The 16,110-nt window shown below is 36.0% G+C and overlaps 1 long non-coding RNA gene across 1 annotated transcript in view; it reads left to right on the top strand.

Moving 5' to 3' along the window:
* The window catches only part of LOC134736658 (uncharacterized), a 232,281-nt gene that overhangs the window by 199,922 nt on the left and 16,249 nt on the right, over positions 1-16,110 (top strand). Inside the window, exon 3 of the long non-coding RNA XR_010120801.1 lies at positions 5,082-5,157. This is a non-coding gene — a long non-coding RNA (uncharacterized lncRNA). The remainder of the gene's footprint in view (positions 1-5,081; positions 5,158-16,110) is intronic.

Raw genomic sequence — 16,110 nt, 5'->3', positions numbered from 1 at the left:
AATTTACATTTTATTTTATATTTTTTTCTCTTTGCCACTCCCCCACAACACACAACAATACATAAATACATTTCAGCACTACTCCTTTCTTTAAATGGTTCAGAGCTTTGAATGAAAAAATTAAGTATTTTGAGATTTCAGAATATTCCATCAGCGTTCATCTTCTGCTGTTGCACTTTACATTTGCACAATGCTACTTCAAAATAACAAAAGTCTCCTTAAAAATAAACGTGGCGGGACCGGGCACAGTGGCTCATGCCTGTAATCCCAGCACTTTGGGAGGCCAAGGTGGGCGGATCACCTGAGGTCGGGAGTTTGAGACCAGCCTGACCAACATGGAGAAACCCCGTCTCTGCTAAAAATACAAAAATTAGCCAGGCGTGGTGGCACGTGCCTATAGTCCCAGCTACTCAGGAGGCTGAGGCAGGAGAATCGCTTCAAGCCAGGAGGCCAAGGTTGCGGTGAGCCAAGATTGTGCCATTGCACTCCAGCCTGGGCAACAAGAGCAAAACTCCATCTCAAAATAAACAAACAAACAAACAAATTTGTCGGAAGGTGTGTGGCTCACTGTTTCACCAAGGAGGTGAGGAATATTCTATGCACAAGCATCAGGGTATGGACTGCAGAGCTTCCTGGCTGATGGTATAGCTATTTAGGAAATGAGGCTATGGTTTTCACCTTACCGTTCTTGTGAAAACTTAGAGAAATACCTTGTTTAAATCAAGCAGAATGTAAAATACTTCTGAGTTGTGAACCATGGAACTTCCGAACCCTAGGGCAAAACTAACAACGTAGTTGATAACTAAGCTGGGGAAATTTTTTTTGCAGTTACTAGAAGTGAAATTGCAAGATCAGCATTGGTAATGATAAAAAAAAAAAATCCAACAATGCCTTGTGTGTTCATTTGTTAGGGCTGCCATAAAAAAGTACTACAACCTGGATGACTTAAAAAATAAAAATATCTTTTGTCTCCGTTTGGGGGCTAGAAGTCCAAGATCAAGATGTCAAAAGTTCTGGGTTTTCTTGGGCAGTGGAAGAAAGTTCTGTTTTTTAGCATGATACTGGGTCTTGGTGGAAACTGAATGCTTGAGTGTGGGCTGCTCACTTACCATCTGACCTGAGCCCATCATGAACTGTTATCTGACTTACCAAGCCATAAAGTTGAGCATGCATAGCAGCACCCATCAAATGGAAGTGGTGTACATGTGATTGGGTCCAAGCAGGCCCTGTAGGGACAAGTAAGCCACATGAAGTGGTCCAAATGCCCATGGTTCCCAATCCTGCTACATTGCCTTCTTTCTCCCAGCCTGCCCCTGTGACATCATGAGAACTTCCCTGTGAACAACTGATAGAGAAAGAAAATTCAGGCCTGGTTTACAGATGGTTCCACAGGATATGAAGCAACATGTAAAAGTGTGCAATGCCACAGTACAGCTTCCTTCTTGGACATTTCGTAAGGATAATGGTGAAGGGAAATCCTCTCAGGTGTCAGAAATTTGAGCACTGAAATTGGTTGCTTACTTTTCTTGGAAGGAGAAATAATCAGGCATGTAATTATTTACCAAATAATGGATCTGATGTTCAGGAACTTGGAAGAAACACGATAGGAAAATTGCTGACCAGGAAATTTGGGAAAGAGACATGTCAATAGACCTTTCTTAATGAGAAAAAAAAAATTGAAGATGATTTGTGTCCCATGTGAATGCTCAACAAAGGATAACCTCAAGGGAAGGATTTTAATAATCAAGTGGATAAGATGACCCGTTCTGTGAATACCAGTCAGCCTCTTTCCCCACCCACCCTTGTTATCACCCAATGGGCTCATGAGCAAAGTGGCCATGGAGGCAGAGATGGAGGTTACGCATAGATTCTGCAACAGGAATTTCCACTCACTAAGGCTGACCTAGTTACAGCTGCTTCTGAGTGCCCAATCTGCCAGTGGCAGAGAACAGCCCTGAGCCCCCGATATGGCAGCATTTCCCAGGGGGATCAACCTGATGGCAAGTTGATTACATTAGACTGCTTCCATCATGAAAGGAACAGTGTTTGTTCTTGCTAGAATAGACACACACACTGTTAATATATTTGCCTTCCCTGCATGTAATGCTTTTGTCAAAACTACTATCCATTGATTTACAGAATGGCTTATCCACCCTCATGGTATTCTACACAGCATTGCTTCTGATCAAGGAACTCACTTCATAGCAAAACTATAGTAGTGGGCTCATGCTCATGGATTTAACTGATCTTATGTTCCCCATGATTTTTAGGTAGCTGGCTTGATAGAATGATGAAATGGCCTATTGAAGACTCATTTATAGTAACAGCTAGGTACAATACCTTACAAGACAAGGCAAGGTTCTACAACAGAATATATATGCTCTAAATCAGCCTTAAATATATGGTACTCTTTCTCTCACAGCAGGATTCATGGGCCCAGGAATCAAGGAGTAGAAATGGGAGTCACACCATCCACTATTACCCCTGAAGACCCACTAGCAAAATTTGTGCTTACTGTGCCCACAACTTAATGCTCTGCTGGCCTGGAGGTCTTGGTTCCAAAGGGAGGGCTACTGCCACCAGGAAACACAATAATTGATCCATTGAAACGGAAGTTAAGACTTCCACCTTGCCACCTCAGTCCTCTGAATAACAGGCAAAAAAGGAAATTATTGTACTGGCTTGAGTGCTTGATTCTGAATTTCAAGGAGAAATTAGACTGCTACTTTATAATGGAGGTAAGGAGGAATATGCCTGGAATACAGGAAAATTCATACAGTGTCTCTTAGTATTACCATGCTCTGTGATTAAAGTCAATGAAAAACTGCAGCAAGCAAATCCAAGCAGGATTATGAATGGCCCATACTTTTCAGGAATAAAGATTTAGGTCACCCCATCAGGTAACAAACCATAATCAGCTGGGTTACTTGCTGAAAGCAATGGGAATATGAGATGGGCAGTGGAAGAAAATAGTTTTAAATACCAGTTATGAGCATGTAACCAGTTACAGAAACAAAGACTGTGATTGTCATGAGTATTTCTTCCTTGTGTTGTTACGAAGATGCTTGTGTTTATATATATGTATACACATATTCACATATTTATAAACATACATATACACACACATATGTATAAACACACACACACACACACAAATGGTCCCTGACTTACAATGCTTTGACATGATTTTCCACTTACAATTTTTCAACTTTACACTGGCGCAAAAGTGGTACCCATTCAGTAGAATTCATACTTCAAGTATCTATACAACCTTTCTGTTTCTCACTTTCAGCACAGTATTCAATAAATTACATGAGCCATTAAACATTTTGTTACAAAAGAAGTATTTATGTTAGAAGATTTTACCCAACTGTAGGCTAAGATAAGTGTTCTGAGCACATTTAAAGTAAGCTAGCTATAACGTTTGGTAGTTTATGTGTATTAAATGCATTTTTGACTTAGAATATTTTCAATTTACATCGGGCTTATCAGAACATATATAATCTTTGTTTTCTTCTCTCTTATCCCCGTTGGTAACATAAGATCTATTAACTTTATAGTATGGTATTTAAGTATTGTTAAATTGACATAATAGTGTTTAAGTTAAATGTTAAGTGTTTAAGATATCCCAGATATGGGATATCAAGAGGAAGAGTAACTATCACTAAAGGACTTTGCATTCTTTTGGGGGAAAGAGTTATTCCATTTTCAGTTGTACATAAGACAGTTGGATCATGTTAGGTGGAAGTATGCCATTGTTATTGTATTCATTTGTAGATTAAGTATGCTTTAAGGAGATTCATATGGTTGCCAAGTTGACCAGGAGTGAACTTGTGATGGTTAATCCTATGTACCAACTAGGCTTGGACACAGTGCCTAGACATTTGATCAAATATTATTCTAAATGTTTATGTGAAGATGTTTTTGGATGAAATCAACATTTAAATTGGTGGACTTTGAGTAAAGCAAAATGCCCTCCATAATGTGGATGGGCCTCATCCAATCAGCTGAAAACCTTAAGAGAACAAAGATGGACCTGTCCTGGGCAATAGGAAGTCTGTCAACAGATGACCTATGGACTCGAACTTCAACATCAATCACCTCTTCCCTGATCTCCAGCATGTGGGCCTACCCTGCAGATTTTGAACTTGCCAGCTTCCATAATCCATGTGCCAATTCCTTAAAATAAAATAAATCTTTCTCTCTTCCTCCCTCTCCCTCTCCACACACACCACCCGCCCCCCCACACACACATCCTATTTGTTCTGTTTATCTGTAGAACCGTAATATGATAATGTATGATTCCATTTAAGAAGTTCTACAGCAGAGAAAACTAACTTATGGTGATAGAAATGAGAATGGGGTTGTTTCTGAAAGGGTGGGAATTGATGAGAAAGTGGCTAAGAAGGAGATTTTGAGATTAGAGAAATTATATATATATATATTCATATATATATATATTCATATATATATATGAATGTGAGTTACATAACTGTATGCATTTGTCAAAATCAATCAAGCTGAATACTTAAGATCTCTGCATTTTACCATATGTATTAATTAACCAAACCTCACGTTTTAAAAAAGGAGAAAAGACATAGGTCTTGCCATTGTAGATTTGGAGAAATATTATGCAACCTTTTTATAACATAAATTCTTCACGATATAATGTTACTTATTAAAAGGCTGTACAATTATATATAACCTACTTGTACTACAAAAAAAAGTGTGTGCATAAAAACATTGAAAAGAGAAACACAAAAATAGTAATGATCTTTATTGATGGGAATGTAGATAATTTTAATTTTCTTCTTGATATTTACTTACACTATTTCATTTTCCAAAAATGAATATGTATTATTTTTATAGTCAGAAATAATCAGTGAAAGGTTTTTAAAGAATAATTTTTATAGCATATATCTTGCTCTTACTAAAATTACACTGTATTAGTTTTCTATTGCTGCCATAACAAATGGTCATAAGGTTAATAACTTAAACCAGTAGTCATTTAGTATCTGACAGTTCTGTAGGTCAGAAGCCTGGGTTAGCTCAACTGGTTCCTCTTGCTTTGGGTTTTACAGTGCTGAAATCAACATGTCAACCAGCTGGTCTTTTTTCGGGAGGATCTGAGAAAAATCTGCTTTCGAGCCCATTTAGGTAATTAATATAATTTGGTTTTCTGTGGTTGTAGAAAGAGGTTATAGTTTCTTTGCTGGCTGTCTGGATTTTCATTTCTAGAGAGGTGCCTTCCTCAAAGTCTCTTTGATTGCACAATTTGGGATAAGGTGCTTCTTGGTGGAATCTTGTCTGATTAATCAGGAAATTCTCCTTTTGTGTCTATATAATTTATATATCATTTATATATATATAAATTATGTGCACAGTTCCTTCCTTCCTTCCTTTCTTTCTTCCTTCCTCCCTCCCTCCTTCTTCCTTGCTTCCTTCCTTTTTCCTTCCTTTTTTCCTTTCTTTATATTAAATCTGAGGCTCTCTTTGGTTTTACATTTTCCTTAGATACTGACAAAACAACTAAAAAGTGCCTGTATCTACATTGTGGTGTTGTATGTATGTGTATGTTTGTTATCAAGATAAATGTTTGATTTTGACTGCATAAATTTTAGAAATATTTAGACAACAAGCACTGTATTAAACATAACAAAAAGTTTTTAAAAAATCTAAAGCAAGAAACAAATGGCTTCAGAATGTAAACCTTCTTAAATTAATATGTAAATTTAGGGCTATGCTAATAAAAATAGTATAAAGTTTGAATGGGATGTGTTGTTGTTTAGGTTTTTTGTTTGTTTGTTTGCATTGCTTTTCAAAATCAACCAGAATTTATTTAGGTAAATATTAAAATAATTGTCCTGATAACAGTAGCTAAACCAAAAAGAGATAAATCAAAATTACTTTAAAATGACAATGCAGAAAATCTGCTGTGGTTGTGGGTGTTCAGGACTCCGATGCTATAAAAGCTGAGCCAAACTTGCAGATGACCCTCATCCCCAGAGCCCTCAATGCATGACTCTCCCTGGGGGACCTTATGACTCAACGGACCCCCTGGCATCTCTAGGCCTCTATGAGCGGCATGTGGAGCAGCAGAAACAAAACAGTCCTTTGGGAAAAACTGGAACTTGAACTTAATATTAGCCTTTATTTGCCTGTTGTGATCATTTTCTTTTCTGAGTCCATGGAGCTTTCTCTCAGTCAACAGAGCAGCCATCCAACTTTCTTAAGCTCTTTTCTCAAATCAGAGTCTCATTTTAATGGAAGAAAGAAGCGCTCCATCTTGTAGAAGTTTTGTATCTGATATGTGGAGTTCATGTTTCTACACACTTTGGGAAATTCCTTCTCTATTTCTAAGCAGTTCATTGATTTTCTCTGAAGTTGTGTTACATGTTCTAGCTGAAGCTTCCAAATTTCCCTTTCAAGCTGCACATTTTCAGACTGCAAAGATGCCTGCTCAGTTTGGAGACTTTCTATTTATCCTGTAAGCTCTTCATTCATTTGATTTTCTTCACACCGTTTTCTGAATCTTTCTTGTTTTTCCCCTTAAATAGGTCATTTTAAGTGACCTATTTAAGTTAACATCCACAGTAAGACTCTTTAGATCAAGTTCTTACTGATAGGCCAGTGATTACCATTTTCTTCTTCCCTCATTTTCTCTACTTCCAGGTTCCCACCATCCTTGTGATCGCTATAGAAATTGGGCAACTGTATGGTCTTCAGCAGGGTTCAGCCAGAAATTTTAATTAGCTCCCTTTATCTTTCATGACCTCTTGTGTTTGAACGCTCCAACCCTGCTATTTGTTCCATTTTGTTTCTCATTGCACAGTTTCTTAGTTGAGTGGTTCTGGACTTTGCTGAAGATGAGAGTTTTCATTCAAGCTGTGTTTTATTTGATTCCAAAGTTGTTCTCCACCATTCTGTGATGTTTTCCAGATGTTCCGCATTGACCACTTGGGAAAGTTTTTACGAGTTGCTTTTCTGCTCTTTTTCAAAATTTATGGTGTCCTCAAGTCATGATCTGCTTCCATTTTTTTTAATGTCACCAAACACGGAGTTCGTGACATCAGAAGACTGGCTTCCATCACAGCACACCTAGATTTGTTAAACTTATGAGAGCAAGAGAGATTTCCACCTTGAGAAATGCCAATAGTGTCTCAAAAGGAAAAATATAAAATAGGACATTTATTAAGTTTGGGGCATGGCTTTGAGCAATTTAAGGAAAGTTTTTCAAGGTAGGAAACTGGTTGGATCTGAAAAATTTCACATGATAGGGTTGAAGACTGGAAGGCGTGACCAATTAAGGGTCTCAGGGGAGTTTTGATAAACGAACCATTATCTTAAAAAGACAGCTCTTTTCCCAGATGAGCAAACTGTATGCTTGAATAATTTGGTTAACAAGAATTTTCTAAAGCAGTGACATTAATTACTTGTTTGCCATCTGATAGTCCAGCATTTGAGTTTCCTGGATCAGATAGTTATTATGATGAAAGGTAGTCTTGGTTCTCAGTCTCCATCCAACTTAGATGCTTGAGTAGCCTCAATGCAAACTATACTCATTCTGCTTCTCTGTGAAATTCAGCTGTCTTGCATTCATGACAATTTGCCCATTGGTCAGATATACCTAATTTCCTGAGTCATCTCTCCAATGGTACATTAGATGTTCTTTTTTTTTGTAGATAAACACCTCAAAAACCAATTTTGGAGCTTTGAGATAGTGACATACAAATTTCTTTCTCATAAACAATGGCTTGGGATTTTCTAAAATATATTTCTAGTTCATATTGAAATGTTGCATTTCAAGCTTACTGAAAAGAATAGTATAACCTCATAACATGACAATTTATAATTGACTATTTGAGAAGTTTGAAATAGTTTATTGTTAAAAAACTGCCATTGGCTAACTCATGAGAAAGTGCATGTGCCTTTCAGATTCTAACAGGAGTGAACTAAATCTTATAAACTTATTTGGCTTCCGTGTGCTGCTTTAGAAAAATGCTAACTATGTCTGCCTCTTTAATTCAAGTAATTTCACTTTTGGTTCTATGCCACTTCTTAAAAAAAAAAGGTGAATAAAAACAGAGTGTAGATGATGAGGGCAGAATATGATGCAAGCTACCAATTTGAAAGGCAGTGAATGAAATCTAATTTTAAAATGCAAAATCAAGCAAGAGCCAAGAAAAGAAAATTGCTTTTATTTTTCTATATCCTTAGCAAGTTAGTGATTATGGTTTTACTGAATATTTAATGCATCAACCTGACTACCATAGGATATCTTGAGAGCAAACATAACATCTTAGGTTACAGAGTCCCAAGTAACTTTTGCATCAAGAACCCCTAGATTTCATTATAAGCATAAAGCACAGATGTATTATGAATATTCTTTATTCTAATACATTCTCAAACTGTAAGCATCTAATGTCTAATTATAGGTTACTAAATTTTATTTGTAACATATAAGTGAATTAATATTCTTATAGAATAAAAAATTTGAATTGGAAAACTTTGGAGTCTTCTTAAATTAAATTTACTTCCATGTTATCATCTCTTTAACTTATATTATCTTAGCATTTCTATATTTGGATCAAACCTCCTATCATATACTTACTGATGAATTATGTTCAAATTATTTCTTCACAGTTTCAAGTATATATTCTTTATTCCTCTAGTTAGGTTTGAAACTCTTCAATAGTTGGAATCATGTCCTCTGTTGCCCATTTTTCCTCCACGCTAAATGCTATGATTTAAATGTTGGTTCCCCTCCAAATTAATGTTTTAATCTATTTGCCATTGTGGCAGAGTTAGAGGTGGGACTTTTTGGAGGTCATTGGACAATGAAGGCTTTGCCTCATGGGAGGGATTAATGTCATTATATTGACTTTCTTTTGCCTCTTTGCCTTTCTACCTTTTGCCATATGATAATTCTGCAAGAAGGCCTAGACAAGATGCCAGCACCTTGATATTGAACTTGCCAGCCTTCAGAACCCTGAGACAATACATTTCTCTTCATTATAAATTACTCAATGTTTAGTATTCTGTTATAGCAGCACAAAATGAACTAAGCCACTGAATACTACATACCCATTATTATAAATGACTCCTAAGGGATCAACCTATCCTTTAAAAATCCTGAAAAAGTGAGTTAATAGATTAGAATTCTATACTTTTCACAACATTCATTACTGCCTTGCCATAGGATCACTCTAAGGGCTCTTGCCACAGGAAAATTATCTTACATCAACATTGTAAATTTTTATCTTGGACCTAAGGTCTACCAAGATGTTTATGCATCCTGGAAAATGGAGAAAAATACAGAATTATAAGTTTTTACAAAACAAAAATATTAAACATAAAAAGTTGTGCTTTATTCTGAGATTATATTTATCAAATGCTAATTTTTAGATGGTATTTACCAATATGGCAGCTAATGTCTATGCCAATTGGCCAATTAATAAAGTACTATATCAGTTGTTTAATATTTTTAATACAACCCAGGGAATTAATTATGGTTTTATATATTAAGATTCTCTTTTTCTATGAAATGGTGGCAATAAAGTTTAGTTGTTTTATATTCACTTTTCTTTAAGATAGATGTAGCTGAAGAACAACATCGACAGCCCTGTGTCAGTCTTCTGTCTTTAAAGTATAAAAGTAATTTTATAACCCAGTGATGTCCAAAGGCCTGGGAAACAGACAAAATTGCTCATTTTAACTCCATGAGACTCCTTGTGTTTAAAGGTTTTTTTTTTATTTTTCAGCTTCCAAAATTTTATTTGACAGCCTCCATGTTTGCATATAGTGTACTAAAAACAGAAAAATTTCTAGCTTAACTCCCTTGCAAAGTCTTAAATGGCTATAATTTGAAATAGGAATTATGCCATCAAATATGAAGAAAAGAAGTACGGCAACTAAAAATAAACTCTGTCTGAAACTTTACACTTTATGGATCCTACTTTATATGTAATATCAAAAAATCACGATAGTGAGATACGTGAAGTGTATGTTAATTTATGCCTTCTGGTATACATAAGCATATTTTTCAGTATGGGGAATATAAATCTTAAAATTATAAAATCTTAAAATGAGGTAAGACCTTTACATCATCTAGCCTAATCCCATCAAGTTCGACCATGATGCCCATACTTATTTCCCTGACCATATTATTTCTGCTAAACCGTACATAGTACTAAAATGTCCACCACCTCACATAGCTTCCTATTGCTGCTATGGAGAGCCTTCACTGTTCTAAAAATCTATCTAAAATTGAATTTGAGTTTTTATCTATTAATGACATTTTGATCTCCAGTATATCTTTATAGCCATACAGACTGCATAGTTATTTTTCTCAAACATAATAACATTTTAAAGGCTTAAAATATTATTAGGTCTCTCATAAAGGTGAAGGTCTTTTAGAAAACCTAACACCAAAAATTTCAAGCCCCCCCGCAGCATAAAGTTAGTTAGCTACTGAGATTTTGTATCATAAACCCCAAACTATAGAAGGTGCTCTCTTGAAGTTGTTTAAATTGTCCATTTTGCCTGCAAAATTCAAAACCACAGACTTTCTTATTCTTAGGCTGTATACTTTTGAGAACTGATACTGGAACATTTGCCTTGCCTTATACATCACATTCTTGTTCTCTTGTTTCTTTTAACTGATGACAAACCCAGCTGCCTTTAACATACAACCTCTGCTAACTGCCAGAAAGCAGAGGGTCTCACACTCAGGATACTTGAAACCCATTAGTGTTTGCCTTCAGTATAGATCCCTATTTTCTTCAGCTATCCCTAATGGGTTATCACTCATTTTTGTATACCATAATACCTGAGACAAAAGACATTGTGTTACCTCAACTAAAGAATTTCTATCAAAAAGGTCTATTTTTAACAGAAAGTCTGCTTTTTTTCTAACCTTATTATTCCTTTATCCCCCGCTTACATAGATGGTATTATTAGGGAAAATTATCGATAAGTCATGGGAAAAAAGAAGGCCTGCTGTTCTTTTGCTTCATTTGTGGAAATGGCTCTTCATTTCTAAACCCAAGATTCTCAGGCTATATGTTATAGTTACATCTATGTGGCAACTTGGTTATGCTGTGGTGCCCATTTGCTGGTCAACTACTTCGACTATTTAGAGGTAGCAAAAATGGAGGCAGCAACACTCACAGATTGGCAAAGCAAGGAAGCCGTTCCCTAAGACTGAAAGGGCAAGAAAGGAATGCATGGCAGCAGATCCAAGTGCTAGAGAACATATAGGGCTTTCCAAAATCCTGTGCAGAAGAGGGGGTGAGCAAGAGAAGAGATACCCTGCCCTCTCTCCCCTTCTATCATCCACTTTCTGCAAGTACTTCCCACTAGCTAAGTCTAACTGGAAGCCAGAAAGACAGCATCTACATGAACCATTCTCCTGAGGCACAGAGCAGGAAGTGAGGAGCAGAGAATGGAAAAGAATCAGCATGTGACCCTCACTGTAAATTACACCAAAAACATTTGGATGCATCTGTCAAGCTTTATGAAGAATGTCTGTACCTTTAAAGGCTGAATATTGTGTTTCACTCAACATGTCACTTCTCTGGGTCCTCTTCTTCTATGGTTTAAAAAAATAATACTATAATAGGAATTTCTAATTCTCCCTTCGTGCTACACTTAAACTCTGAGAAAAGAAGAAAAAGTAATGAATAAGAAATAAATATTATGCCCCTCACTCCCCACTCTTTGGAAAGTTTAAGTGGATTCCATCAATTTTAATTTTAAATATCTTTCCTCCATTAGACAGATTAATGGAGGAAATAGAGTAGAAACATAATGAGGTGAAGCCCAGATATCTGTGCGAATGTACCCAAATATTAACACTCAGTGTTAATATTGGTATTTTTTATTAAAAAAATAGGATAATGAAAAGTGAGCATATACTATATAGAATTGCTGATGAGCTGAGTGAGCAGAGCATCCTGGCCCTTCTATCAAAAGGCACTTATTGCTTGGTGTCCCTATTTTAGCCTAGAATGTTCTAAAGAGTGATAGTAAATCATATGGTATGGTGTGATTGCTAGCTCACTATTTTTTACAGGCATATTATTTCAGGTGATAAAAACTAATAGAACAAAGAGAAGTAGATTTCCCACTAACCTAGTAGTTACTAAGCAAAGGATGAATTCCTTTATGTGGAGATTCATCAACCCAGATTCTTTCCATTTTGTGGCTCTGCACCCTTTAGGGTCTATCTGTCATTTGCGTCTAGAGAGTACAAAGAAATACAGATTTTGGGGGTAGGAAGCATACTTTCTTCCTACAAGAATTGATACAGAAGTGGCATGCATTGCTTTCATGCACGTTCCATTCTCTGCAATTTAGTCATATGTCCAAACCCAAATGCAAAGAAGACCAAGAAATGTAGGCTGGCTGTGTGCCCCAAAAGAGAAAATAGACTTTTGTTAAATAGCTCTACCACATACATACGGATTATGAAAATAAACATGTATACATTTAATGATGTCTAAATAACTCCTGACGCTTAAAGTTAATATTATGACAACATAAACTATTACAGGATAAGTAAGCCCTTCATTTCTATGTATCTTAATGTAAAATATTCATGTTTAATTAGTGTAGACTGAGCACAAATAATGTGTCTTTGCTTTAAATTTTAGGGAAACAACAGGGGCAAAATATTCCACCATATGTTATTTTCCCATTTAAATTTCTCAAAGGAAAGGTAGGCTATGGTATAATGGCTACAATTATAATAATAAATAGAAGAAAATATTAAAAATCAATACTTTAATTTCTGCCTGTCTAAATAAAATAGCTAAGTCTGCTAGTGCTTCTGAAAATCTACATAAAAATTTCCCTATTAATAATGAGACATTTTCAATAGTTTAGTTGGAAATAATTAAATTTCCCTAAGAAAAAGGACAGATTGAAATAGCCAAGTGCTGTAACGATCAAATTGGTAACCAATTAATTATTTTTTACATGTGCCCTGCTTCTTGTTTAAGTATCATCAGTAAGTTAACACAAAATTCAGTTAAGTTTTGTTTTTTTCACTCAATCAATTTCTACACAGCTTTTCTAGGTTAGGTATTGTGCTATTTGGTGTTGATAGAGTTATTAACAAGATAATCAAAGACTTACATTCTAGCAGCATTAATGAACTTTTACTATGTGCTCATTCAATTCAAAAAATGATCATACAGAATAAATATTATTATCTCCAATTTACAATAAGAACATTTAGACTCAGGGAGAGGTTAAGTAACGTGTCTAATGCCTTATGGTTTGTGAGAGTAGAGTTGAACCAAACCCCAAGTACCTCGTCTTATCCCTCTGCTGCATGTAACTAGAACTGAATTCCATATGAAACAGGCTGTTCCTGAAAATTCAAGTCAGTGAGACTTTCTCACTGCTTAGTTTACTTTCTCTAATTTTTAATTGATATTTCCTCTTATAATATTCAAAAATTGGGTTTCATTATATATGTAGTCTCACTTCCAGTTTCTAATAATACTGTTTTTCTAACATGGAAGATTTTTTTTTCTTTAAAGCAATTGCTGACTTTTTAATAATGAGTCAACAGTGCCATCTTCTGTCTCTGTTCTCATCAGCCATTGGAAATAAAGCCTTAAAATACTGGGTTAATGTAGATCAGGAACAGGAAGCAAGGAATCTGGAGAGTTTACAATCTTGGCAAAATGTACTACATCTTTGAACACTTGCAAAGAGACTAATTGTTTGAAAGGCCTCGCAGGGCAGAGATGTGTTAAAAACAGTGCAGCGTGATTAGTTTCCTGAACCTTTGAGTAGCCCTTCCAACAATGGAACCCAAGAAGGAGGAAGCAGGAGGGAGGAGACAATGACAGAAACAGGTGGCGAGAGGTTGTAATGATTCGGGTCGACGTAATTGATGGAATAAAATAAGCAACTCTCCTGTTTGTTCTACCAATTGTTTACACATTTCCTTCTGTCTTCACCTTTAGAGAAACATGACTGATCTTGGTAAGCACTTTTGTCAAGCAAAAAAAAAAAAATAAAAAGGAAAAGATACAAATGAAACAAAATATTAAGCCCTGAATTTTTTCCTTCTCTGCATGTGAAGCATAGTTATCAAAACTGAGGCATGTGCAAAAACTTAGATAAACATGAAAATCTTGCAGGATTGAACATGTAGCTGAGAAAACACTATTTTTTTTTTTTTTGCAAATCTATCCGCTTTTGGAAATGTATTTTTAGTCTCATCATACTTTCCAGCCATCTTGCAAAGTAAAAAAGATGAAAATTAAAAACTCAAAGTGTTTACCAGTACTTAGGTGAGTTCATTTGAATATCTCCATTTCACAATGCTTATCTTTCATATACCTACGCTGGGTTTAAGCTTTCTGAATAGTAGCCACTTTAAAAAATATTTATGACATTAATCATATTGCCCAGAATACAATTCTTCTAAGGAATTTGAAGAAATGGTAGGAATCCCAAACAGATTTTCGAAGTTGTCTTAGCCAAGGAACTCCAAACAGCAGCAAGGCAAAAGTATGAATGAAAGGTACTTTTAATGCATGTCTTTATAAGTGTGGCTTTTGTGAGGCTGCTGTTTTCCATAATTATTTTGCATACTTGAAGACGAAGCATGAACAGCAGCCACGTGTGGTCACAATACAATGTGTAACTGGAAAATTTTCTATGTACCACCAAGGGAAAACTGCCACTTTACTTTTGTTGAATTATTGACAATCTACTTCTTTGTGCCAATCTGCTTTTTTCAGCCTTTCACTAAAATAGTATTAGATGAGTTTTCTTACTATAAATTGGTGGTCAGTGCTGGATAAAGGGGACTGGAATTGGAGTTTTCTGAAATTTAACCAAACAACTTAACAAGATGTCTCCAAAAAAGCCAAGTATCTAAGGTTTGATGGGTTACCAGGCTTGAAAAGGATCTTCCATCTGTTTCTGAGGGCTTCACATGACTGCCCGTGACTTACGCTCCCTAACAGCCCACTCTATTTCACACCAGCCAGAGGTATTATACTTTAATTGCATCATACTAAACACACTCTAGAAAACCCAGAATTCCATGTTAATTCGTCAGTCAACACAAGAAACTTAGCTTCCTAAATTGGCATATCTGTATTTAAAGATCATCAATGTCAACATTTTACTATTTCTATAAGCAGGGCAGTTCTCATGTAATTTCATAAGCATGAAGTAATAAAATTGATCTGAAAATGCATATACATATTTATTCTCCCTTTTATAAAACTATAATGCTTTCTACAATTGTTTTTTAATAAAGTCATTTTCAAAATATACACAATGCAAATCATTATGGGGATCTTCCTTCTCTATTGCCTCCCTGTGGTTGTGGATAAAAACTGGTTTCCCGGGCAAGAGCAAAGGGAGAGACCAGGCTGAATCAAAGAGAGCTGCAATTGCTGTGAATGCTCCAAATCTCCTTATACAGATGTTCAGAAGGATGAGATTCTGCCATTTTGTACCGCAACATTCCTCCCAGCCTGTGATGCTGAAAGATTAAAGACTCCACGAGTACATACAACATGACTGACTGATTACACTGACTTCAGTGCAACTCACTGGGAGAAGCACGAGGCTTGACCTTTAACCAGAAGCTCTCTCAAGCACATGACAGTCTTTCTATATCCAAGGGAGGTTTTTTTTTTTCTTTCACAAACTCACTTTTATTTATGAAACAGACCCCTTCTAGACCCCTCCTCAGGACTTTTTACAAAGAGTGCCCATTAGACCACTTATATCATCTCCTCTAATTGCTGTTTATTCTATTTGCATTTGTTTGTCTCATTTAACTGTAATCACCTTATGGTAAGGGTGTTGGTGGTGGTACCAGGAGTGGCACTGACATAACTCCAGCCTTAGGTGACACCTGAGCTTTACCAACTTAATTTCCCTTGTGGTCTTACTTAATTCATCTTACTCCAGTGGTCAAAAGAATGATAAAATTTCCATAATTCTGCTTGGGCCCAATCTCTCTCTCTTTCTCTTCCTCTATCTCTCCCTCTTTCTCTCCCTCACTCTTTCTCTTTCTTTTTTCTCTCCCCTGAGTCCATTTATTTCTCTTTTTAAAATCAGTAATTAGCA

The sequence above is a fragment of the Symphalangus syndactylus genome, chromosome 5 (genome assembly GCF_028878055.3).
Source record: "Symphalangus syndactylus isolate Jambi chromosome 5, NHGRI_mSymSyn1-v2.1_pri, whole genome shotgun sequence".
NCBI classification, from domain to species: domain Eukaryota; kingdom Metazoa; phylum Chordata; class Mammalia; order Primates; family Hylobatidae; genus Symphalangus; species Symphalangus syndactylus.
This window is presented reverse-complemented; position numbering and strand designations above follow the sequence as displayed.